General features: G+C 35.7%; 1 pseudogene; it reads left to right on the top strand.

The window, feature by feature from the left end:
• Positions 1-2,981: 2,981 nt before the first annotated feature.
• Positions 2,982-25,505, top strand: part of LOC125754325 (tigger transposable element-derived protein 1-like) — a 177,628-nt pseudogene continuing 155,104 nt past the window's right edge.

Below are 25,505 nucleotides of genomic sequence, written 5' to 3' on the forward strand. Positions count from 1 at the left end.
GCCATTCTTCATAGGATTTTTTTTATTACTGTACTTGTATTCCCTCAGCATGAGATAGCATCTGCCAAAAGCAGAATAATTGTCACTCCTCATAGAAGAATGGTCCAACAAAGCCTCCAGGGATTTTTCTAAGCTAGTGCTATTTTTTTCATCCATAAGTAAAAAAATCATGCAATTTGCTATTTTCATATAATTTACACTGCACAAAAGAAAAAATAGAACAAGTTGAAAGTTACCACATGTCCTTTGGGAAGTTAGGACATTTAGAGTGTTTAGTAAACCTGTAACATATTTTTTTTGTATTATGTTTTAGTTATTGATAAAAGGAGTAAATTTCAACATTTCAATTTCCATAAAATTTTTTATTTCCCATATACGCCACTGTATTTATGACAGAAAATTTGGTTTCAGAGGAAACCAGGCACTAGGTCATAGAAGATCTTGAAGGTAAAAAATCTATGGTCAAAATATTTGATTTTTGAAAAATTTCTTAGGATAATCATATATATATATATACATATATATATATTAGATGATATATAGAATGATTACCACTAGAAGGCTACAAATTATATCATCTGAATTCCAAATTAATTTTTAGCTCTTAATATTTATTAAATCTTACCAGAAATGGAGGAAACTATGTCCTATGGGTGAGAGATGGGAGCACTTCTGAACCTCAGCTTCCCTGCCTCTCTTTATTGTGTGTCTGACACTCACCTGCTAATATGTAGAGAAAAGGGAAGTTGCAGAAATAAGTGATCAGAGTAAAGAATCCAAATTAGGTCACAATCACTGACTTGCTTTTTAGTTATGACTATAGTGTCATTTGGCTTTTGAAAATGCAATCTTGTATCCAAATGAGGCCCTGGCTCTGTTTTTTGTTTTGTTTTGTTTGTTTGTTTGTTTTTCTATTGGAGGGTAGGAACTTATTTTCTCTATTATGCATTGCATGTATGAATTCTTTATGAGAGAGAGAGCCAAAGCAGGGTTCAAATAATCTGTGGGCGCTCCTGAACACTATTCCATCTTAATATTATAAGGACCCTTATTTATACTCTCTGTGTATTTTGTGTATAAATAAGGCCCTTATTTATACTCTCTGTGTATTTTGGTGGTCTGGAGGAAAGGAAAAATGACTCAGAGCCCTCAAGGAATTTCTTCAAGGAGTTTATAATCCTACCTCTTTTTCTCTTTTCTTCCCTCCTTTCTTTTTTCTCTCTCTCTCTCTCTTTTGATGGAGAGGAGGGAAAAGTATGATGAAAAACATTGGAAACATATCAATATCAGAATGTGACATGTAATATAGGAAAGATACAGAAAATTTGTACTGACTGTTTATATTAAGATAGATGATTTTTTAAAAAAGATTATTTCCATATTTTGTGGTAAGGAGGGTACAAGAAAAGGGATATTTAAGCAAAGGAGTTTCATTTGTTTGTTTTTGTTTGTTGCTTATCTTGTTTTTTTTTTTTTTTTTTTCTAAACTGATCCATAAAATTCTGATCAGTCTGGATAGCAAGCTAGAATTCTCTGGTAAAACAATGATATGAGCAAAATAGTGGTAGCAAGAAAGAGAAGAGGTCCAGTTTATCTAGAGGAAGTCCTACATGCATTGATAAGTCATCAGAACAGAGAATGCATTAAAGGTCATATTTTTCCTACATGGAGAGGAGGCAGTTTGGGATCAAAGAAGTCAGATAGGAACACATTCCAGGTATTATTTTAAATATTGCCTTTGGAATTCTTCAAACATTGAATATTTCTGAGCTAGAGGCTGATCTTTGGGGAATAACTTTTTCTGACATCAGTTTGTGGATAGGATGTAAAGAACAGATACTGGAGACAAAGATTTTTTTCTTTACATATAATGTTGCATATACTGGTTGGGTAATAAGAATCTGAAACAGAGTGGTATCAATAGGTAAATGAAGGAGCAAACAGAATTGAGAGGCACTGTATATGTAAAAATGACTTACCTGTTAAATGATTGGAAGTGGTGATTGGGTTAATAGAGACAATAAGTTAAAATAGATTGTCATAGTGTAAAAAAAAAAAAGGGGGACAAATCAGAAGAATGGCAATGCATTCAGTACAAATATGGAGGACCAGAGGTTGAGGTACAGATGATGAACTCACTCTTGGATATACTCTATTTAAAGTGTTCATGGTATATACAGATGAAGATGTCTATAAATATTTCTGGTATTCAATGGATGGGTTAGAGCTAATCATCTATACCTTCTGTGTGTCTGCCCAGCTCATTCCTTTCTTAAAGGAAAATAATCACCTGCAACTCCTACTCTGACCCCCCATCCACCCACCCTAGGACAGCTCCAGCAGCACTGCTGAGTAGGTAGCTGGCATTGTGACTTGTCTCCCAGTCATAGCTGAATAGACATTGCGACCAGGTTGGATCAAATCAGAATCTTTCTCAGCTCTCCCAGGAATTTGAATTTGGGTTTCAGAGACATTTCTTAGTGCTTGGTTTGTTGCTTGAACTTGAGTTGGAGCAGGCATGTGTAGGCTGAGACAAAAAAAAATGTGATCAATAAATATACAATAGAATTAAACCATGCACTGTATCTACAAAAAGATACAGTGATGAGAGAACATATAGAATCAGGGGGAAAAGATATGGTTTTACCTACATATGCAGGCAAATTATCCATGTTAAATCAAAATTCAAGATAGAAAAAATGAGCATTGGCTATAGGGAAAATAGCATTTATATAACTGATTGATAAAAGCATTTGCCGTTCAATTATAGCAGATATTTCTTGTGATGATGCCCTATCTCATACTAATTTTGCCTTCTTGAACCTGCTATCAGTATCAAGATGGAGCCTCAAGAACTATATATTTTTTTGATCATGGGATGCTGACAGGCTTGAGTTAGACATTTTAGCCAACATAGGTAAATCCAGTTTTCTCTTGAAGAAATGTGGAACTATTGAACAGAGTGATAGTCTCAAGTGTATATGGCCATAGTACGTACTCTCCAGTGGAAGTTCCTTGAACCTGCCAAGATCCCCAGTGCCAGCGTGGGTCCTGCTCATCCTGGTACTTGGTTAAGACTTGGATCCTATATATTTTTTAAGTTTTTATTTAAATATAGTTCCTTTCCATACTTTCACTTAGCAAGAATCTTTTGTTGTTATTGTTGTTACATGCAACTAAAACAATTTAGTACATGATAGTAGGAGAAAGACCGTTATAACAGAGATAGGCATTGGTCAATGGACAGGTGGCATCCAAGCATCAAATACAGAGCTATATGTATATTGTTATGGGAGTTCCAACAAAGTAACGTGACATTGTTTTCAGCTTTTTAGCACTTACACTTTTTTGAGGTCCTTACCTATACACGAACCTTTTTTTGGTCTTCACATTTACCACTTAAGTATATATATTTTTTTATTTTTATCTGCATTTTATAGATAACAATGTGAGGGTGAAAGAGTTTGCATGACTTGCCCAGGATGTTGTGACTGAGGAGTCACAGTGGGCTTGGTCTTAAGATTTTCTAGTTTCAAATCACATTTACTTTTTTTTTTAACTATGTTGCATGACTATAGTTACCAATTCAAACAGTTATGAAGCATTACCTAGATTTTGATACTTAAATCAAATTTGAAACTAATTTTTTTAAAAATTAAAATGAAAAAAATAAAAAGTAGAATAAGTTGATCATAATGAGCTTTTAATAAAGCAATCACCTTTGAAATCTATAAAGCTTTAAGATTTTGTGGTAGAGGTGCCTGGGTGACTAAATTAGTTAAGTGGCCAACTCTTGATATCAGCCCTCAACATCATGATCTCAGGGTCCTGAGATGAGCTCTGCTTTGTGTGGGGAATCTGCTTGAGGATTCTCTCTCTCCCTCTTCCTCTGCCCCTTTTTCTGCTTGCATGCTTGCTCTCTTTCTCATTAATAAATAAATCATTTTTAAAAAAGAAGATTTTGTGTTAGAAATACTGAACATTCCTTTCTTGTTCTCACGCTCCTTTCTTAAAGACCCTATATTTCCCATAATCTTAGAGTTCACAGCCCTATGTTCCATATAAACTCAGGCCTTTGACCATAGTTTGTACGATCAGAGATTGGTATCTAACTTACACCAATTCTTTTTTTTTTTTTTTTTTTTTAGAATTTTATGTATTTATTTACGAGAGTCATGGAGAGAGAGGCAGAGACACAAGCAGAGGGACAAGCAGGCTCCATGCAGGGGGCCCAATGTGGGACTTGATCCCAGGACTCTGGGATCATGCCCTGAGTCAAAGGCAAGTGCCCAACAGCTGAGCCACCCAGGCATCCCTAACTTACACCGATCCTATCAGTTTCTCTCTACCAGGAATTTTGATTTAGAGCATAGATACTGAGTTCAAAGTTCTGGAAAAAGCCTGTTAAGTTCAAGCAGACTCAGGAGTTGAGATGGCAGTTTTGGGGTGGCCACTAAAAACAGTGTGCAAATGACTGAATAAGCAGAGAACTCTAATGTGCAAGAGTGAAGCAGGGAAGCAAGGAAAGCAGGAGTGATAGAACATTCAACCTCACAGGAAAAATTAAGAGCGAAATTAAAAGAAAATATGTTGTAGTTATTGTTTTTCTACTTCCTGGGTCTCTTCCTATGGAAAGCCCAGTTTTACTTCTTGTTCTTGGGTTCTGTGTGAATTTCCTATATCCTTTCTCCAAATTCTTCTTTAGTTGGAACAAGTTTATATAATAACGTCTGCTTAAGAAAACATTTAATGTTTTTGAAAACAAAGGAATTATGCAACCAAATTTGCATGGAAATATTTTAAGTAATAAATGGCAGTGAAATAGAATATAAAGTCACCTAGCAATAATGAATGAAATACAAGCTTATGTCTCAATGGATTTTATTTTTTGTTTTTCTTTTTTAATTATTTTTAAGATTTTATTTTTAAGTCATCTTTACCAATATAGGGCTCAAACTCATGGCCCCAAGATTAAGAGTTTCATGATGGGACTGCTCTATGGATTTATTGTAAATAACATTTTGGTCACTATCTTCAATCTAATATGTATAAATAATATACATTTCTTTCTAATAATTATTTATAAAATAATTCATGGAATAGTTTCCTATTCTTGATGAATTGCCAAGCAAAGGAAGCATAGACAGTTTTTAAACCATAAAAGTTGCATGTGAATAGCAGGTTGGTAGTTGTCCAGTTAGCATGTTGCTCTCTGTATTAATTTCCTAGGGATAGCATAAAAAATCACCAAGCTAGGTAACTTTAAAAAGTGGTAATTTATTACCTTGCAGTTATTGAGACTAGAAGTTCAAAATCTCTCTGAAGACACTAGGAGAAGATCTGTTCCCTGCCTTTCTCTTAGCTTTCAGTGCTCCTGGCATTCTTTGGTGTTCCTTAACTTATATACACATCACTCCAATATTTGCCTCTGTCATAACATGGTATTATCTCTGTATGTCTCAGTCTGCATCTCTTTGTATCTTATAGGACATTGGTCATATTGGATTAGGAGCCACCTTAGTCTGATGACTTAATTTTGCCTTGATTACATCTGCCAAGACCCTATTTTCAAATAAGGCATGTACAAGCAGGTCAGGACTTGAATGTATCTTTTAGCAGTACACAATCTTAGAAGAATGGGAAATGGATGCTACTTAGGCAGAAAAAATAGGTATCCCTAACAGGAACCTTAGCCCTCCTACTCAGGTCATGTTTCTTGAAATTAAGAAGAGAATTAAATATAATATCAGTACATGGTCAGAATGATAAACAATATGGAACAGATTCAAAATAGTTGCTTTCTCCATCGTCCATGGTAAGCATGTGGGAGTTCTCCAGTTAACACTGTCATATCAGAGGACAGCACAGGGAAAGAGGTTTAGGAAGGAAACTTCCTTATCAACTTGGCAGGTTGAAGGCAGAAAACTAGGTGTAGGTATTAATCAGTTCCAATGCTAAAAAGTTGTCCTCTAAGTAGAAGTGAATATTAGATCATGGTATATAGGACTTGTAAAGTATAAGGTCTTACTAACAACCAGGTCAACTTACCATTTTCTCCAATACTGTCAACCAAAAAATGACTTGAGAAACCTGCACTACAAAATGACCAATAACCACAAAACAACTAGCCATGGACCTAAGAAAAACTGAAACAAACAAAAAAAGGAGATGAACATGACAACCAAAACAGAGATGAAAGTCATGCACCAGGATAATTTTTAAACCAAGCAAATGAGAAGGATGGCAAGCAATTAACAGGGGTTGGTGACCAGTCCAAATGGACACCAGATACTTACAATGGATTTCCACCCTTATGTTCTTCAGGGCCTGCCTACCAGAAATCTGGCGATAAAGACTAAAAGAAGAGGATCAAGGCCTAGAAAGAGATGAAAAATGACCTGGAATATGTTAGAATAAATGGAAAAACAGAATCATAGAGTCAATTTGGAATCTGAATAAAGAATGAACAATGCTGAAAACAGGGACACTCAGTATAGACATGAGAAAATTAAGCAAAATGAAATGGAGGAAATAATAATTGTGGAAGAAAAAGAAGATTGGAGTAAGCATAACTAGTCTCCAAAGGAAATATTGGAAAGTGGATTAAAGTTTACGGAAAAAAAAAAAAGCCTTTTCTCCTATTAGGTATTATAAACAGTTGACTGAGGTGCATTCAGCACTGATACATATACCTTGTTGATTTTTACGGACTTTAAAGATTTCTACAGGGGTATGCGGGCCAAAAAACAAATCACATAAAAAGAAGAAAAATCTCTGCAACAACATTCAATGTGAGAAGGCAGTGGAACTAATCCTACAAAAGTTCTTGGTGATAGACATATTTCACAGTATATACAAACACATGGAATAGAGCATTCATGAGCTCTTCTTTGCAACAAACAGAAATATAAACCATGATAATACAATCCAGTCAATAAGAGATGAATAAAGCAACTACCTAATCAGATTTAACCGCAAAGCTCTCCAAGGGAATACTTCACGGAGACTCTGTTCAAATCCTTAAATCTCTCTAATACCAATAACAATGCTGGTGAACTAAGTTACTCCAGACGTCTTCAGTCTCATGGTTACAAAGCAACATCATTAAGTCAAATATTTAATGCCTTGGCTGGGGTCGGTGCCATGCTCAAGCTATAGTAAATCATCTCAGGCTACATCCACCGGATGGACTATTGGAATAAATCCTCACAGCACAGGTTCCCATCCCGATCCTAGGAAGAAGATTCTTTGGTTGTGTACACACAATATACACCTCAGAGTCTTAGGATGCACTTACATTTAATTTCAGTATAATCTTCCACATTGCCTTGCAGAATATCTATACCAATTTATACCCTCAGTTACTGCCCAGGAATTCTTCTTGTTAAAAGTTTTTATTTTAATTCCAGTTAGTTAATGCATAGTGTAATATTAGTTTCAGGTGTACAATATGGTGATTCACTACTTCTATACAACACCCAGCGCTCATCACAGCAAATGCCCTTCTTAATCCTCGTCACCTATTTCACCCATTCCCCCATCCACCTCCCCTCTGGTAACCATCAGTTTGTTCTCTATTATTAAGAGTTCTGTCTTCTCGCTCTCATTTTTTTTCCCTCTGCTCATTTGTATTGTTTCTTAAATTCCTTATATGAGTGAAATCATATACTATTTGCTTTCCTCTAACTTATTTTACTCTCAGCTATATCCATGTCATTTCAAATGGTGAGATTACATTCTTTTATGTGGTTGAATAATTTTCCATTATGTATGTACACATATGTGTATATGTGTATATATGTATAGGTATATATATGTATATATGTATATATATATGTATATATATATGTATATCTCACATCTTTATCCATTCACTGATCATTGGACACCTGGGCGGCTTCCATGTCTTGGCTATTGTAGATAGTGCTGCTATAAGCATAGGGATGCAGAAATTCCTTTGAATTAGTGTTTTTTATTCTTTGGGTAAATAGTAGTGTGATTGCTGAATTGTAGGGTAGTTCTATTTTTAACTTTTTGAAAAACCTCCATACTATTTTCCATAGTGACTGCACTAGTTTGCATTTTCACCAACAGGGCAAGAGGATTCCTTTTGCTCCACATCCTCACCAACACCCGTTGTTTCTCGTGTTGTTGATTTTAATCATTCTGACAGGTGTGAGGTGATATTTCATTGTTTTGTTTTGCATTTCCCTATGGTAAATGATGCAGAGGATCTTTTCACATGTCTGTTGGCCATCTGTATGTCTTCTTTAGAGAAATGTCAGTTCATGTCTTCTAATTATTTTTTAATTGGATTATTTGTTTTTTGGGCGTTGAGTTTTATAAGTTCTTTATATATTTGGGGTACTAACCCTTTACCAGATATGTTATTTGCAAATATTTTCTCCTATTCCAAAGGTTGCCACCTAATTTTGTTGATTGTTTCCTTCGTTACACAGAAGCTCTTTATTTTGATGAAGTCCCAATAGTTTATTTTTGCTTTTGTTTCCCTTGCCTCAGGAGATAAATCTAGAAAAAAGTTGCTACAGCCAATGTCAAAGAAGTTACTGCCAGCATTCTCTTCTAGGATTTTTTATAGTTTCAGGTCTCATATTTAGGTCTTTAATCCATTTTGAATTTATTTTTGTGTGTGCCGTATGAAACTGGTCCAGTTTCATTCTTCTGCATGTGGCTGTCCAGTTTTCCCAACATCATTTGCTGAAGAGACTGTCTTTTTTCCATTGGATATTCTTTCCTGCTTTGTTGAAGGTTAGTTGATGAAGTACTTGTGAGTTTATATCTGGGTTTTCTATTCTGTTCCATTTTCTATGTGTCTATTTTTACTGCACAGGGATTATTGACCATCTGTATTGTTGCCAACACTAGATAATATTAATTTTCTACTTTATAGACATAATATACTTTTTCATTGTTTACTGTTTATTACTCTGATGATGGATGAGATTTAAGATCTCTTTACTTACTTTGCTCCCTGTTTAGTTGTTCTGTGAAATTTCTATTTATCTTTCTACTCCTATTTTCTACTAATTTCCTATAATTCTCTTGGGTATTTCTTGGAAGGAGGAGGGAGTGGTATTTTTTAGATATTAATCTCACCATTTTTAGATGTTGAAAATATTTTCTCTTATTTTTAGTGTCTTTTTAAACTTTATGGTTGAACAGAAATCCTTAATTTTGATAATATCAAATCTTTTTCTTTTGCCCTAGATTCTGTGCTTTGGAGATCTTTTTAAATAAACCTGATCTACTCTTAAGTGAAGTCCTTCTACTATTTTTTCCTTTCCTTTTTTTTATTTTTTTCCTTTTCTAAAAAATAAAAATTCCATTTGTTTCTTTCTGTGGTATTCTCTAATATCTCTATCACTTGGTCTTTCCATTATGGCTTACTATCTAGTATAAAGAATGTATCTCTGTTACTCTTTTCATTTTTTATTTTTGGGTTGAATTCACTTTTTATAGACTTTTTTTGCATGTATTTTATATGGAGCAATATGTTTTCCAGCTGAAATTTGAACTGTGACAGTATGGAATTTGTAGATTAATTTAGGGCAACTGTTATTTTTTTCTATGTTAAATCACATCACTATTGAATGTTATCTCTCTCCACATATATCTCCATAGATGGTAAATCAATTAATCAACATTTATTTTTCAAACTAAATGTACTTTCTCTATGAATATTACCACTCTTACTGAAATAATATAAATAACTGTATAAAATCTGGAAAAATAGTAAAAAAAAGTATGAATATAAAAATTAAAGCCACCTTTAATCTGTACAGCTAGGTATAGATTTTCCAGACTCAAACTAATAAGGTTGTATATTTTTACTGCTATTCTTACATTTGAAAAAGCAAAACATCTCAAGCATAATGGTTCCAATTTCAGGTTGTTTTATATGATGGTGTTTTATGTGACGGTCACTGTTTTTCTTTCCTTCTAAAAAGCAAAAGCTGAAGTTAGTATGCTACTCCATAAGAGAAAAAGTGCAGGAATAAATTATGTCATATATAGCCAGATCGGTCTATAATTAGTTGATGCCCACTGTTTTATAAGCACTTATATTCAATGTAGATGATTAGCTTGTAAGAAAAAAAGAATAGCATGCGTTTCTGAAATGTTAGATTAAGAGTCAAGTCCAAACAAATCAAAATGAAAAGGTTAGCATGTGCCACGCTGTCTTCTCTAGCTGAAAATTTGTGAGGGGAAAAGAAAGTGAAAAGATTTGGTGATAGATAAATTTTCAGTTTTTTAGACATATAATTGCTGTTGAGTATTAATTTCTTTTGATGAAGTGATTAAACAGCATGAGTATAGAAAAACTATGACATTTGCAATCAGTATCACACTAGAACTCTCACACTTATTTTGACATGTGAATGGGTTTTAAATGAATTAGCTTTATTTTCTTGTTTGTTTTAAAAGATTGCCCTATAGGTACAACAAGAATCATAAAACTCTACATTGTAACTATTTACTTTTATCTAACTTTCCAGTTACTCTTCTTACTGTATAATCATGCTTACTACTCCCCTGGGGATATAAGTCTTAATAGCTCAAAAAATATGTTTAGAAACTCTGTTTGAGGCTTAGAGGTTATCCTAGAGGTCCTTTTTCTTTTTCTTCTTTTCTATTTTTGAGCTAAGACTGACAGCTGCTAACAGAGATAAGATGTCATTCATGGTGTGTAAAACTTTGAATAATTTAAAGTAAATATTTAATATACATAACAGAACAGTTATCCCTTACAGAGATCACTAAGGACTGAAGACCTACTTTTGGAAAGCAAAAATTTTAAATAGTTATAAGAAATATCTATAAGTTTATAGACCTAATGAAATAAAATATTTCTTTAAAGTGATTTGTATAAAAAGAGAAAGCACAAGTCACAGAGGAAAACACTGATTATTTGCCTAAAATAAAAAGTTTTTTCATATTTATTTGTATTTATGCAATATAAGATCCTATAAATAAAAGGACACGCTACAGATGAAAAAATATTTCCAAAGCACATGACCAATGAGGTTCTGTAATCCAGAATTTACAAAAGTTTCTATAAATCAAAGGGGAAAAAAAAAATAGAGGGACAACTGGTTGGCTCAGTGGTTGAGCATCTGCCTTTGGCTCGGGTCATGATCCCGCCTGCATTGAGCTCCCCACAGGGAGTCTGCTTCTCCTCTCCCTATGTCTCTGCCTCTCTCTGTGTGTCCCTCATGGATAAATAAATAAATAAATAAATAAATAAATAAATAAATAAAATCTAAAAAAAAAAGAAAAAAGCTAATAGCAGTCAATTGCAAAAGCTATAAACAATTTACAGTAAACTAAATGACCAATAAACACATTATGCTCAAACTCATCACTAATTTTACCAATCAGAGTATCATTTCACACCCATAGAAGATTTTTTTAAAAAGGACATATTAATGTCCTTCAAGAAATTAGAAGGACATTAATCCTTCTAATTAATGAGAAGCAGAAATTCTTATCTGCCGGTGAAGATGTTGGATAACACAACAGTTAGGGGCATGGGTTCTGGAGTCACTTGCTTGTTTCAAACTCTTTAATAATCCTTATAGTCATGTGCCTTGAGCAAGTTACTTTATCTTGCTGTGAAACAAATCTCCATGGGTCATACATTTCTGCAGGTCTTGTGAGTGAAGCACTGACCGCACTTTGTTTACAATTATCTTTTCAAGAATATTTGTATGGTAAACACTCTTTGAAGATAGAGGTAGTGTCTCCTGCTGGAGCAAAGAACAGGCATGCTTACAACACATTATTAAAGGTCCCCTAAGCTTGCTGTCCCTCTTCTATAAAGCAATCCACTGCATGTGCAGATCTCATCTAACCCTCCTGCTGAAGCCCTGTGGTAAGTGGGTTTGGGGAGCCAGAGCAATAAATGTTGATACTCTGGCTCCTGCTGTTGCTATGAGCAATAAATTATATTTCATTTGACCTAAGAGTCTCCTGTCTTCTGCGAGTATCCCCGAATCTTCGGCAGCCTAACTTATTGGCCTGTAAGTGGGATAAAATCTCAGACCTTCACAGTTGTTTGCAAATGTGTCTTTGCCTGATTTATTTTTCTCCTCGGTAGAATAAAAGGGTGTGTGTGTGTGGTGTTTTCTGTCCATAGGAAATTATTATCTTACCTAAATTAAAAATGTAAAATATTTAGAACAGCATCTGGTACAGAGCAATTGCTCAATCTGTTTTTGTGTATAGAAAGTTTAAAACACTACAAAGAATTACTATGTATTTTTATGGCTATATATTTGTATAATAATAGCATTTGGAAATATGTAGTAATAGACTCCAAATCAGTTGTAGTTGTTAATTCTGGGGAGGTAAGAAGACAAATGCGATTAAGAAATTTATACAGGATGCTTCAACTCTATTCTGTTCTAGGATTTTAAAAAGTGTCTCTGGGGGCACCTGGGTGGTTCATTTGGTTAAGTGTCTCAGGGTCCCGGGTTCCAACCCCACATCAGGCTCCCTGCTGGGCAGAGACTAGACATTATTATATACATTATTTTGCAGTTTATTATTATACATACTTGCCTGTGTATTTTAAGTACTTTATAAAAATAAAACCTAAAATATGTACAAGACTTAATTATTTTTCTTCTTTTTAATTTTTTTTTTAGATTTTTTTTATTCAGGAGAGACACAGAGAGAGGGGCAGAGACACAGGCAGAGGGAGAAGCAGGCTCCATGCAGGGAGCCTGATGTGGGACTTGATTCCAGAACCCCAGGATCCCACCCTGGGCTGAAGGCAGATGCTCAACTGCTGAGCCATCCAGGCATCCTTAGCTATTACTATTGTATCCATTTTTTCCACCTCCCTTATCTTTAGACATGATTTGTTTTTCTCCCGGCACATAGTTAACCTGTTATATTGCACTGTGGTTTTAAAGAAGTGACACTTTGTAAAGTCCCAAAGCTAGGTCATAGGGACTTTACAGCTTCTACCCTGTTTGCTGGAACACTCATCCCTAGAACCCTGAACCACCATGGAACAAGTCAAACATCTCTGAGGTAACCTTGCTGCGAGTGCAGGTGTTTTGGGTGACCGTGGCCCAGTACAGGACAGGTGAGAGAAAAAGCCTCTGTCTGATTCTTGCCCTCAGCCATTGGTCATCCTTCCCCTCCCTAAGGCATCTGACTGTAACAATGACAAGCCACCCCCACTGTGGCATCTAATTTGTGAGAGCTTATTATATCAGTTACTGTCACAAAGTTTGGGGATGTTTGTATGTGGCAATGGCTAACAGGAGCAAGCTCCTCTTAAAAATACCTAGTTTGATGGTTATAGTGATGGCAGAGCTAAGCTGAGGGCACAGGCAATTTAAATGTTTTTGGCATTTGTTCAGATGGCCAAAGTGTAAGAAGAATCCTGCACACAATGAGAAGAATAAGGATGGTTAAGAAGAAAAAGGAATGAAACAAACAGAAAACAAATGGGCAGTGATATTGAACATGTTAATATAGTCTGGTATATGTAACTGTCAGGAAAATATGAGAATGTTTTCATGTCAACAATATTAAAACCAAGATGATCGCAACTGAAATGCATCAGCGTTTAAGGCAACAACATAAGCAGGCCAATTTATTTCATAAATGAGAGATGAATCAGATTTTATTTCCCTTTTTCTTTAAATGTTATCAAAATACTGTAGGGATTTAAATTTTTTTATTAAATTTTATATATAATTATTTTTAATGTATGTATATGATTTGGATATATTATTATGAAAGATATAATATATATAAAACTATATATACTAACTATATATATGTATTTAAACATACATTTTTTATGGATAGTTAGTGACACCTTTTCTATGAGTTGTCCTGGCTAAAAATCTTTGCAAAGAAGCTGCTGAAATTTGAGAGATTCCATCATTTCATCCACCTTTTTTTTTTTTTAAATTCATAGACAATTTTTTTAGAATCATTTGTTTTGTTTTGGGATAATCCAAGTTGTTTTCTGAAAAAAGTTTTGCCCTCACTCTAAAATCTTTTTCTTTCCAGGTACCTATTTTGATTAGGTATTTCATTTTATTGTAAAATATGACTAAAAAGAGGAAAGCTTTATTTTTTCCATTGATTTCAGTATTAATCAATCAAAAAGAATGTTGGTTCTCCAGAAACTTATCAGAAATGATGATTTTATGTTCTCTGCAGCCAATTTTTATTCAAAACTGTGTGTGAGAAATAAATTTGTGAAAGTTTTCCCAAAGAATAAGCAGCCTATTTATTATGTTGGATCAGTGTTTTTTAATTCGGGGTTCAAGGATCAATTGCTAATAACCATTTTGGGTATTGGTGGCAAACAAACAAAACAAAACTGCAGATTTGTGAGACCCATCAAAGGCCTACTGCCTCATTATCTCCAAGGACCCTTCATTTTTCATAAATTGTCTGGGGAATTCATATTTATATAAATGAATGGGGGATTATTGGAGATTATTCTTCTCCATTTGCTTTTACTACTGATCTCATTTTAAAAATTTGTACAAAAGGTTTTGTTCTATTACAATTCCTGTTTAATACTCAAACTCTAATTTTCCACTGCCACAAATACTTTGCTTCTTTAATCTTATGTCATTAAACTTAATATTATTATCAATTGCCTTAAGTTCTCTTTTGCAATAGTTTAGGAAAGATGGAAGGAAGGAAGGAAAGCTTCAGGACATAAGGGCTAGTTTTGCTTGCTACTCCTTACAAAAATGTGGACAAAGTACATGGTGTTAAGAGAAAATCACATAAATGGTTGAAAGATTTAAAATTATTGGAAAGGACAAGAGAAATCAAGGAAGCATATGGAAGAGAAAACTAATAGATAACTTGCTTTCTACCTTTCCACACATAGAATTTTTTGAGACATCTAATCTTTTATATGCTGTATCTATGACCTTGGGAACTCAAATAGAAGGAAATCTATTGATGGGTCAGTGATTACAATGAATAGAATTATAATGTAGGTGAAGACTTTGAACTAAGAACAAAAGTCTCAAAAAATAAAGTAGAATTTTCTACCTGGTTGCTAACAGTGGGTAGAAGCTGATATAGCTGGGTACCAGGGGTAAAAGATGGGGAGTTTCCCTATGAGATTGGAAAATGAAGAATGATACTGTGAGAGTTCTGATTCATCTGCTCTTGTTTTCTTTCCTCTCCATGTGCTGAGACAGTGGGAACTGAGGTTGGAGTATCAGGCCTTAGAAAATCCTAGGAGTGCTAGGTCCTGGAGGAGAATGTAGGTACCCACAAGGACTGGGGAATGGGAACATTCTGTGAAAAGAAATGAAGATGTGAGGGAAATTTGCTGACTTTATATTCTGAGGGCAGATTTGTGTTGGGTGGGGATAGAAAATATCAGAGGAGAGAGGAAACTGTATGGTACAAGAGAAGGACGAGTTAAGAAAAAGAAGTGGCTGCAATTCTGACAAGTGACCAAAGAGTTGTGGATAGAATTAAATGGCCCATGAGGCTTGGGAGAAGACTTGGTAGTAAATGTGGTTTTGGTGCTGGGACTGTTGTGGATTTGCAGATGTCACACAGGGGCTGACTGGCATCCTTCCTGATGCCTCACCTAAAACTAGCACCAGCTTTGGGAACACTCTGTTAGCCTCTCTCCAGCCCCTTGGTGATTAATGGACTTGAATAGGTCTTACTGGTGAAGGTAAGTTATCAACATGAGTAAGAAATACAAAACATTGATTTCTTATAGCATGGGAAATAATGAGATTGTTTATTATAATTCAGCAAACGTAGTGGTTACTATATGCAGGTATCTAGGCTGAGCTCTAAGACTGATATCTAAAAGCAACAGTTTTAAAAATTGTTAAAAACCCAAAAGTTAGAATTGTTTACAAGGAAGAGTCAATAAGACCTGAAAGAAGGTCTTAGAGCCCTTCATAACACAATAAGAGCACTAAGAAATGCTCGAACTACATCTGTCTTTGAGAAGGCCATTTCAGTGACACCACAGTATCTTTTTACTTCTTGACTTTCATCTGAGTTTTTTAGTCAGTGTGAGTGGCAATAGCAGAAATCCAGGCTGGTGGATTAAACAATGGAAATTTTTTTTTTTTTTTTTTTTTTTTACAGTATTGGATTGGAGGCTAGAAGTGTCTAGACTTCCAGACATACAGTCACTAGACTTCCTGCCAGCATGGTCAGGTTCTGGTACAGGGTCTCTTCCTGGTTACAGATGAAAGCCTTACTGTACCCTCATGTGGGGGGAGAAAGAACAAAATCTGTTTCCTTCTCTTCTTAAAAAGCCCTAATCCCACATGAGGGCTTCACCATTATGACCTAGTTATTACCTGTCAAAGGTGCCCTAGTCCTATGCCATCACACTGGGGATCAGGGGCTAAACATATGAATTTGGAGGGAAAAAACAGTTAGTTAGTCTGTAATGCTGAGCACTTAATTATTTTGACTATCAAAATTTTAAACTTCGCTGTGATCAAGCCATCCTGCAATATAACTTTTGCCAAATCTTTGCTGTTTATATGTATTATAATGTAATTATGTTGTATATATGTTGTATATTATAATTATATATTTGACATAATATAAAAATAGTAACAAAATAAAAACAATACAATTTACATAAATGAAATAATAAAGGAATTCTATCACTCAATACTACGTATATATTTGTATGAACTCAGGGGGTATCTGCACCTAGAAATGTTCAACACCAAAATAGAAAGGGTGTCTGGCTCAGTCAGTTACGTCTCTGACCCTTGATTTCAGCTCCAGTTGTGATCTCAAGGTCATGTGATAGACCCTGTCTATCTACTTTAAAATGAGTCAAGTCTACTTCAGGTTCTTTCTCCCTCCCCTTAAACCCCTCCTTACTCATAGGACGCATGCGCACTCTTTCTTTCTCAAATAAATAAATTTAAAAAATTGTTAAAATAAAACACCAAAATAAGGATATGCTTAGGACACTGATCAAGTGACAGCATTGGCAAGTGTGGCAAAAATGACATACTATTCACTAGTAAGGTCCACAGAGGCTTTCCGGTTTTGGAGGGAGGTAATGTGGGTGATGGAGAGCAGGGCAGATGGGAGGGACCCTCACCCTCCATGCGCATACACATTGCTCTTTCTCCCCTTGCTAGATTTGCAAGCACCTGGACATACTGACAACTGCAGATGAGCAAATAGCGCAATAGAATTCCAAGTGTTGCGTAAAAACTCTAAGCACATCTGTTCTGTATCAGTTTCTCAAAGATGTATTTCATTAACATCAGTCTCACCAGCCATTGTCATTTAGTCACCGATTCTCTGTCACTCTTCTACTGTCACCTCCTTGACAGGATCCTGACAAGATCCAGAAGGTCAGTTAAGCTATTCGCTACTCTTTTCCATTAACGGTTTATTAACTAGGCAAGGCTATCTATATTCTTTTCGATTAGGGTCTCCAGCCAAAACTAGCTCTGCAGAATGGTAAATTTCCTCCTAAATCATTTTAAAACTATCAAGTATCTTCTTCCCCATCTCAGAAAGAATATGCATGCTAATGTTTCAAGTTACGTTCATTCGTAATTTTGGTTTTATTAACGACACTGGACTGCGCAAATCCTTTATTTCTGATAAGGTCGGCCAGCATTCTTTTCAGTTTTCTTCACCTTATTCGAAAAATGTTATCTTTTTTATTTTTCCTTCCAAGTTTTTTTTTTTTCTTTTCTCTCAGAGCCTGATTTAGAATGTCTCTCATTGTTAATTATACTGAGTAGAAGTCACTAAAATATCTCTCTCAGTTAACATCCAATTAACTAAATGGCTTGAGAGGTAAACTCCCTCTGCAGCGCAATCAGCATATTCATGGCTTGGTTCCCCTCATTCCACTTGTCCTACAGTATTTCTCTTAGAGAAGAGTCAACACAGCGTTGTTTCCCTACAGTCTAGGTCTGGAGGGATCTACTCTTCTCATTGCCCTGGTCAGAGGGCTTTCCCTATTATCCCACTTGCCATCAACACATTTTTTAGAAACGGATTTTAAAGTATGAGATTGATGGAAATTGGGGTATGTACAATGGCCTCTTCCTATATGAACTCTTTGAAAGTCCATGCTAGAGTCAGGTTTAACTGTAAATTTCTAGGGATGGTGTCCATAGATTTTTATCAAATTCTCAGTGGATCTATGGTCTTGCCAAAATTAAATACTCTACAGAAATGCACAATTCCTGTATTTGCCTATAATAGATGGCATGTAGTACCATGTGTAAGTATAAAGTTTTTAGCAAAACAGTCAATGAGATCCATACTTAATTTAGATTTTTGTGAACTGTCACCATGCCTCCATTTCTTTAGTTGAAAATGTCTAATAACTGCTAACCTTTACTTACCCTCCAGCACATTGGATGGAAGTTCACGCCAATATGTACACACGGCTGCATTCACACACGCACATCAGGAAAAGATTTAGCCTGGCACTACGAAGAGCCTGCCACCCACAGTCATGTATCCTGTTGATTCTTCTACATCTATCACTTTGAAAATTCTATTTCAAAGTATTCTATGATAAAAAATTATCATATTCATGGTAACATGAGCTTTCATTAGTTCCGATGAAGGAATTCTTTGTTCTCAGATAAACCTTTTGCTTATTTTGGTTTTTCTTTGTTTTTTGTTTGTTTCAAAGGATTACATTTCACTTGCAGCCATGCAACAAATAAGCAATATTTAGTAAACTTTTGTAAGGAAAGGCATGGACTGACTTGGGCTAGAGAAAAAATTAAACTGATGCAAAAAACCTAACAGACAAATTAGTAGAGTGTTTAATAATGTTAAATTTTTGGACACATTACATTCATTTAAAATGATGTTGCTGGGAAGCAGCTCCAGTTTATTTTGCGTAAGCCATGGGTCTCTAAATATGCCAGATGATGTCCATGTGAAAACAGAAATGTCCTACCAGATTAAAAATCAAGCACTCTTTGCTTAGTGGTCAGCTAATTGGTTGCTGACTGAAATTGTAGCTTTCTTAATTATCTACAAAAACTGTCATTTTTTTAAAAAGATTTTATTTATTTATTTGACAGAGAGAGCACTAGCAGAGGAGCAGTAGGCAGAGGGAGAGGGAGAAGCAGACTCCCTTCTGAGCAGAGAGTCCAACCATCTGGGGTTGATCCCAGGACCCTGGGATCATGACCTGAGCCAAAGGCAGAAGCTTAACTGACTGGGCCACCCAGGCACCTCCCAAAATTGTCATTTTATTTTATATCATTTTACATATTAAATTTCATTATAACTAATTTTTGGGAATCCAGTCTTGTTTGTCCTCTCTGCATGGTGAGTGTCAAAAAAAAGAAAGAAAGAGAGAAAGAAAGAAAGAAAGAAAGAAAGAAAGAAAGAAAGAAAGAAAGAAAGAAAGAAAAGGAAAGAAAGAAAAAAGCATTAAGGAAAACTCACCTCTGCCTTTGTAGTCTAGCAGTTAGCAGGTCAGTGGAGAGATATCATGCTGACAGACCAAACACATTTTAGGATCAGCAGAAAAAGAGTCACAAAGTGATGCACAGAAGAGAAAGAGAGGGAAGGAGGGAAAGAATAAAAAGTCAGCCTCAGCGAACTTATTTTAGAATACGTGTGTATAATTTTTCATTATGTAAGATAGTTTGTGGGTTTGGGAGGAGGAGATGCACCATATACATTTATTGCTTGGACTTCTGAGGTTGCCCTGGCTAGAGTCTATTCAAATTTAGATATTTCTTATTAAAATGAAAAGTATTTTTTAAGACTTTAACCACATGTTTTCACTTTTAAGTTAATCGAAGGTTATTTATATTACAGATAAATGAAAAATGTATGTATTTGGCAGTTACATTAGATATAGAGGAATACTTACACAGAACTGCTTGGGTTTAATTTTGACCAGCACTCCATTTTCACTGAGTCCTGGCTGTTATTCCAACTGGACTTTCTTAACTTTGGGTGTCATTGCTTTTCCTCTTACTCCACTGTCATTGTCTCTCCATTTGCCCTATGATTTTGTAAAGGGCTCTCTCAGATTTCTCCGTCCTGTGTTTTACATAATCTCATCGTATTTGCCAGAATCTAGATTAGGGATGGAATGACAGTGTGAACACATCCCAGCCAATAATGCCTCACCTTCCTGGCCACACCTGTTTTGGATGGAGAAATTATTGCAGCTCATTCAACACCCAGTGCCCAGTACTGTACCCTGTATGATGACTCTATTATCCTCACCAAAAATCTATAGACACAGATCTCCTCTCCTTACTCTTCTCTGAGCTGTTGCAGCCTTGCATCTCTTCTGCCTGGGAACCCAAGGTAAGAACACTCCCTTTTAGCATAAATTGTTGTGCTCGCTCAACCTGGTTCTTCTGCTGCTGCTCTCTGACTTTCATGTTTTAGGTCTGCAGGTAGCTTTCTATTTCATGTGCTGCTCTGTTTTTCTTTTTAAAGATTTTGTTTATTTATTCATGAGAGATACAGAGAGAGAGGCAGAGACACAGGCAGAGGGAGAAGCAGGTTCCATGCAGGGAGCCCGATGCGGGACTCGATCCCAGGACCCTGGGATCAAGACCTGAGCCAGAGGCAGACACTCAACTGCTGAACCACCCAGGCGTCCATGCTGCTGCTTTGTTAAAGAGCTCTTTCTACAACCAGTCCTTGGTGTCGTTGGGCTCTGTTAGGGCCATGTTCTCTACTAATTAACTAATCCCTGAGCACTTATTATATACCAGGGGGAATGATGATGAGTGTTAAGAATAGCATGATAGACATGACAGGCACACTGCCTGCCCTTGTGAAGTTTTCATTCAGGTGGAACTGATAATATTCTGAGGTTATCTTTATTTCATCAGAGGGCATTTTTGTTTTCTCAGGGAGACTGTCAACTCTTGGTCTTTCTTGTAAGCAAAAAAAAATCAAATATACAGTTTTTTATTTTTGTCCCTTTTGATCAAGCATATACTGTACATCCCTTGAATTCAAAATGCCTCTAATCTAAGAACACTGGTACTATATTACCATGGTAGAATTTTAAGTGTGGAAATAGCCATCTGCCTTGTATTTGAATCCAAATCATTAATCGTGAGTGCCTTATCCATTCTGTTCTCTTGCTGCCATTCCTATACCAGTCTGCAGTGTGGGCACCTCTATAGAGACAATCAATTGTGAGATAATAATGTGGTCAACCAGTAATCAATATCCTTGACTGAGGGTTTATTCCCACTGTATTCTCACTACCAATTACTACAGACTATAGATTTTGCCTACTAAACATTTTTCCAATCCATCACTTTCCCCTCCATTCTTACTTTGTCCTTCGATCCAGGCTTGGATGGTGGTACACTCTTTTATGGCTCCCAATCATTGTTTATGTGTTAATCGTGACAATTTAAATGCAGCCTCAGGCATATTATTCCACGTATAAAATTCTTCTGTCAGTCTCCCCTTTGCTTACAGGATTAAGCTGAAACTGCGTAACACAGCCTGTAATCTTGTGTTATGGCCCTGGCCCTCGTGTGTCTCATTTGGTCAATGCCCACCAGACCATGGCCTCCAGGAACATAGCTATAGTCAAACAAAATTTGGTTTCTTAGTATTACAGTAAGGAACATTGTGGGTGATGATAGGACATCTCACCGAGGAAGTTTAAGAAGAGACTGGTTGATTTCTGTTAAATAAATTGAAGGAAGGTTTATTAAGAAAGCAGGAGGCTTGCTCTGCTTTGGGTGCTGGCAGAAAGTAGGCTAAATATAGGCTTGAGTACATTAAAGACTTTTTTTTTTTTCAATCTAGGAGATAGAGGGAAAGGATAAAGACTAAAGCCGTGATTAGTTAAGAATCAACAATCACTCATGTTAGGAAAAGAGGACATTTGGCCGTGTTTGTGGCTTACGGTGTCCTCAGTTTTGTTTCTGCACAGACGCCATGTTACTTTTAGTTGCCATGTCTCCTTAAGCTCTTGTTAGCTGTGACAGCTTCTCATATTTTCCTTGTTTTTGATGACCTTGATGGTTTTGAGGAGTACTGGTCAAGTATTTTGTAGGACATCTCTCTACTGAAAATTATCTCATGAGTAGATGGGGTTGTATTTGGGAGGAAGAGCACAGAGGTACAGTGCTATTTCTATCACACTGTGGCATGAGAATATACTATCAGCATGATTAGTCATGGCTGATATTGACTGGCTGAGGTGGTGACGGTCAGTTTTCCTCCCCTGTAGGGTTATTTTCCCCCCATTTTCCTTTACTAAACTCTTTCGAAGGAAGTCACTATGCACCACTTACACTTAGAGAGTAGACATTTATGCTCCCTCTCCTTGTAGACAGAATATCTAAATTATTTGGAATTTTTAGGTAAAGGAGATTTATCTCTTCTCCTTCATCTTCTTATTCAGTCATTTATGTTTGTATGGATTCATGTATATTTATTTTGTACTTTGGGCTACAATCCAATATTACTTTATTTCATTAATTTCTTTGTTCAAGTTGTTTAAGCTTTGGCCACTGGGAGCTCTTTTAGTTGGCTCCAATGCCCCTTCGACATATTCCTATCAGTTTTTTTTTTTTTTTTTTTTTTTATTGAACACCTCCTCACTTTCTGGATCCCTAAGATTCTATAAACCCTTATGGTATATTTTCTTTTCTGGGAAAATATATCTCTTAGAACCAATCACTTATCCTAGGAAGCTAGTTCCTTTTTGCTGGAGAAGAGTATTAGGATCTGGCCTCTAGTTATGCTCCTACTGGGGTATCAGGCCTTCTCAGCTGTCAAAGCAAGAAAATATATATGTGTATGCTAACCCATGTATATACATATATTTATAAATATTTCTAAATGTGACCATCATTAACTCTATTAAACTAAACATGAGTTTATACTAATGTCTCCAACCCTAATCCATTACTACATGGTTCATTCTAACCTCCTCCCTTGCATATTTATAAATTTCCACTCCTACTGTGAAATACCTGGTTCCCTCATCTGCCATACATTTACTTATTTTTTTACTTGCAATATACATGAATAGCAGGATCTCAAGTCTTAACCCATATGTCATGGGAAACAACTTAATCAACTAGAGTACGGTTAGGTGAAGTTTCTTTGCCTTCACTCTCAGGGACTTCACACATTTTACGGTTACTTAGGTCAGTGCCTTTTCCTTCCATTTCTTTCACTGAGGTAGTTTCATACATTTTCTTTTCTTTTTGTTATACATTTTCTTTAATGTAAAGGTAAGACACTAACTACAGTCAGTTCTCATTCTTCACAATAAATTTGTTCTATACAGTCACTGCAAATTCTAAATTAGCCAATACTATACTATTGCTCCTAGAAGAAATACAGGGTTAGGTTCCTGTGGGCATCTGGTTACAATACTTTCATTAACTGATCAATATTACCTATTTTATGTGTGTTTTTTTGAAAGTATCTTATTCAATATAAATTGTTGGTTCATTAATATTGAACTTAGGGATGACAACATTTAACTCATGTCTGAATAAAGCTTATCTAATGTGCCTATTTTCCCCACAGGGCACATCACAGCTTTCTCATGCTTAGGAACACTAGAGGGCACTTTAGCCCTATGTTCAGGAGCCAGCTTAAACAGAGAAAGCCCCAACAGAAAGCACAAAAATGCAAAAAAAAAAAAAAAAAAAAAAAAAAAAAACAATACTGAATAGACTGAAAAGGACACCTGTTTTCAGTGTGAGAGCTGAACCAAGAAAGCCATGTTTCCTTGTTTTGTTTTGATTTTTTGACCCTCTTGTTTGTTTGCTGTGTTGTTTTTTTTTTAGTTTTTATTTTAATTATAATTAGTTAACATACAGTATTTTATTAGTGTCAGGTGTACAGTATGGTGATTCAACAATTTTATACATCACTTGGTGCTCATCATGACAGGTGCCCTCCTTCATCCCCACCACCAATTTCACCCATCCCACAGCCCACCTCCCCTCCAGCATCTCTCAATTTGTTCTATATAGTTAAGAGTCTGTTTTATGTTTTGCCTCTCTCCCCCCACCACCACCGTGTTCATCTGTTTTGTTTCTTAAATTCCATGTATGAGGGACGCCTGGATGGCTCAGCAGTTAAGTGTCAGCCTTCCACTCAGGGCATGATCCTGGAATCCGGGGATCAGTCCTACATCAGGCTCCCTGCATGGAGCCTACTTCTCCCTCTGCCTATGTCTCTGCCTCTCTCTCTCTCTCTCTGTCTCTCATGAATAAATAAATATTCTTTAAAAAATTCCACGTGTGAGTGAAATTGTATGGTATTTGTCTTTCTCTGACTGATTTTGCTTCTTCACCCATTTTACTCACCCCTTCTCCTCCAACTTGCCTTGGATTACCAACAGTGTATTCTCCATGAGCTGGTGTTTTTGTTTTTAGATTCCACATATAAGTAAAATCATATAGTATTTATTTATTTTTTCTTTTTTAGTTATTTCACTTAGTATAATGCCCTCAAGTTTCATCCATGTTGTTGCAAATGTCTCCTTGTTCGATCTCAGTTGGGAATGTGTGTGTTTGGGTGACTCAGATTATTTCCTACTCTATGTGTGTCCATGAAAGACTGTGAAAATGCCATGAGTATGGATTTGGAGGTTACAAATAAGTTTTAATGAAGAGGCTAATTCACAAAAACAAAATCTGTGAATAATGAGAAAGAACTATATTAACTATAAGTGACCCATGTAATATGCTTATGCTATTAGCCCTGTTGTAAAATAATTTTATACATATTGGCAACAGAGTATGCAATATGATATGTAGGCTATGCAAATCTGAATATCTCTTTCTTAAATGTAAATTTTTCTATATTTTGAAAAGTGAAAAAAGATTAAAATAATATTAAAACAATTCTCCGTGAAAAATATCAATGAATAAATTACTAAGTATTGCTAATCACTTGTGAGAAGCAGGGTGATAGTTATGAGGGGGAAAAGGTTAATAAAATAACTACTAAGGAATATGTCTGTTTGGTGAAAAGTCAGTGGTGAAAAATACTTTCAAATTAATTGCTAAATCATGTCACATGGCCTATGTAGGAATTTAAAGGAGATGGGATCATGAGAATTGGAGAGATCAGAGAGGGTTTGGAGATAGTGACTCGAGCCAGGTACAAAGGGTTAGAAGGATCTAAATGGATGGACATTATGAGAACTTCCAAGCTCCAGTAATAATGGGAGAAATAAGGCAGAGGGTTGGAAGTCATGGGGGTGTTTATAAATCACAAATAGAATGAAGAATTGAAACTAGAGAATTTGATTATAAGACCAAAACTAATAAATTAGGTAGGGAGGAGGGTGCAAAATTAGATTCTACTTAACCTTAAAGTCATACAAGAATTCCAGCTGCACTCAGTAATAATAACAATGGCTAAAATCTATGAGTGCTCCATGCCAGGAAAGGGTTAAAGGCTTCATATGCTTTGTCTCATATTTTTTTCCTTCACAATGACTGTGTGTATGAGTATTATTTTTCTTG

The sequence above is a fragment of the Canis lupus genome, chromosome 34 (assembly GCF_003254725.2).
Source record: "Canis lupus dingo isolate Sandy chromosome 34, ASM325472v2, whole genome shotgun sequence".
In the NCBI taxonomy this organism is placed as follows: Eukaryota; Metazoa; Chordata; class Mammalia; order Carnivora; family Canidae; genus Canis; species Canis lupus.